Source organism: Sitodiplosis mosellana, unplaced genomic scaffold, assembly GCF_009176505.1.
Source record: "Sitodiplosis mosellana isolate CC-2019 unplaced genomic scaffold, AAFC_SMos_1.0 Smas_scaffold_6890, whole genome shotgun sequence".
Classification (NCBI taxonomy): domain Eukaryota; kingdom Metazoa; phylum Arthropoda; class Insecta; order Diptera; family Cecidomyiidae; genus Sitodiplosis; species Sitodiplosis mosellana.
This window is the reverse complement of record NW_022602026.1, coordinates 1-2,235: the sequence shown is the minus strand read 5'-3', so window position 1 is coordinate 2,235 and position 2,235 is coordinate 1. Positions and strand designations below refer to the sequence as shown.

At 34.4% G+C, this 2,235-nt stretch overlaps 1 long non-coding RNA gene across 1 annotated transcript; it reads right to left on the bottom strand.

Annotated features, from left to right (window-relative positions):
• Positions 1-1,486: 1,486 nt before the first annotated feature.
• On the bottom strand, positions 1,487-2,235 carry LOC129580010 (uncharacterized). The gene is made up of 3 exons (XR_008689316.1): positions 2,175-2,235; positions 1,812-1,995; positions 1,487-1,739 (listed from the first exon to the last, which is right to left on the bottom strand). It is a non-coding gene; the product is annotated as an uncharacterized LOC129580010 (long non-coding RNA).

Sequence of the window (2,235 nt, the reverse complement as noted above, 5' to 3'; positions counted from 1 at the left end):
CAGCCGCTCAATCGGCCAAAGTAAACGGCCGCACTTCGATTGCAAAAGAAGATATCGACGAGATCAACAATCTCTTCTTAGATGTCAAGCGATCAGCTAAATTCCTTTCCGTGAAGGACAACAAATACATGCTCTAAGCCTAGAGATTTATTATTTTAAGCGTTCTTTCATTATTGTCAAAATCGACATTCGCATGACTTAATTCCTGAATAAAACTCACATGAAAAATTTATAATTATTTTTACTTTGACAATTTGTGCCTCAATTTTCTTTTGATTCGGAACTTTCACACGAAACGGTTTTATCCAACGGCTTCAGAACGTAATTAACGGTAAGTTTCTTTCGTAAAATTTCAAATTGATTTTATTTCAATTCATTCAGTTGATCAAAATTATATGAGTATAAAATCGTGCAAGGTGTTCTTATTTGAACACAAAATCAAATCTAATGATATTTTGAATAAGATCAGACTTGCTCAATCAAAATATCTTTCATAGCACTAGAGCGAATCCTACCGGATCAGTTTAAATAAAGTGAAACATACAAAAACATGTTGTTGTGAAATTCAATTGTTTACAATCTGAACAAATAGCTTGACACAATAAAGGCAAGCAGTGAATACATACAGATAACATAATATCTGTTCCTAAGCAATATCTCCTAATTAGCTGCAGCTATTTCGAATTTGTGACTCATTTCCCGAAAAAAATCGTAGCCTCTTTGAATTTGTGACAGATTTTTTATGAAAAGTATTGAAATACTTACCAAAAATTCAAAGAGGCCACGAACTTTTCTTGGAAAATGAGTCAAAAATTCGAAATAGCTGCAGCTAATTAGGAGATATTGCTTAGGAACAGATATTATGTTAGCTGTATGTATTCGCTGAAGGCAAGACATCTTGTGATTGCGGCATATGCTAGGGGGGAGACACGAAACTTAAATGAGTAAAATTAGAACATTATTCAACGATAATAGGAAAAAAAGGAGAAATTAGTGAGTTTGGTTTGCCAATGTTAACGCTTATGGACGTATTGTTTATTGTTTACAAAATAGTCCCGTTAGGTCCTCCATAAGCGTTGTATTCACAGTGTGATACGCTCTGCAAGCGATTTTACTAGAAATAATAGCACAATATTAACACTTTTACACCAAAACTAGAAAAATTAGAGGACATAAAGCAAAAAATATATAAAATTGAATGTAACTAGACTCCAATAGAATTCGTGTCTCGCCCCTAGAGCATATGGTGCGCGTAACAAAACACGAATTACAATTAAAAAAATCTTAATTCTTTCAATCAAGTAAAATCATCCATTTGCATATTTGCTTTGAGCGAGGAAAATGTCGAATTTGAGAGACTGCTTCTAGTTTCTCCATTTTTTGGTGTGCACACAGGCCATCTTTATCAGAGTGTCTCAATGCTACTCTAAGCGTGAATGATTGTCACCGAAAATTTCGAGGATTCAAGTGCAGAAAAACAACAACATTTCTTTATGAGCGAGAAATAAATTCTGAAATATATTTTCGCATAATTCGAATACACTCAATATCGAATTGTGTTTTATTTGGAGCGCAAAACTCAATTCTTTTCACTTATTTTTAATTTGTTATGAAACTTGTTTGGGTCATTGATGTCAAAGCCGGCCGCGGGTGCTTACTCAGGTGGTGCGTCATCATTGGAGTTCAATCCTCTTTCGTACGCGTTTAATCTCTGTCGCTCTCCCATCGAATTTTGGCAACTGTAAAGAGGAAATATAGAAATATACAAAATCTGATATGAATTTTTATTTATTTTGCCCAAAAAAACTTACAAAGCGACAATACTCTCGGTCAAATATATCTTGAGAACGTCATCGATCGGTATAGCCGCCAAACCGTCTTCATTTTTCGCACGTTCGTTATGCTCGGAAATGTTCCTAAGAAATACTCTGACATGTCTCGTCAAGCTGGACAGCAATTGATCCATGCTTTCTTGAACTATTGGTTGTGTCATCTCTGTGGAAGAAAAAACAACAGAAAATGTTTCACCTTTAGTAAATCAGCAATAAACATTCGATTTGTCAAGCTGAATCGGAAGCCGATTGAATTGTACTTCGGACCGGTAATGGCGTCAATGTCATAAAAGGTCAATGAAAGTGATAATTTGCACAATATTCATTTCCGATACACCTTACCTTATTCAAATTTTTTTTACAATAATAGCAATATCCTTTCAATTGATATGAACACTTAGAT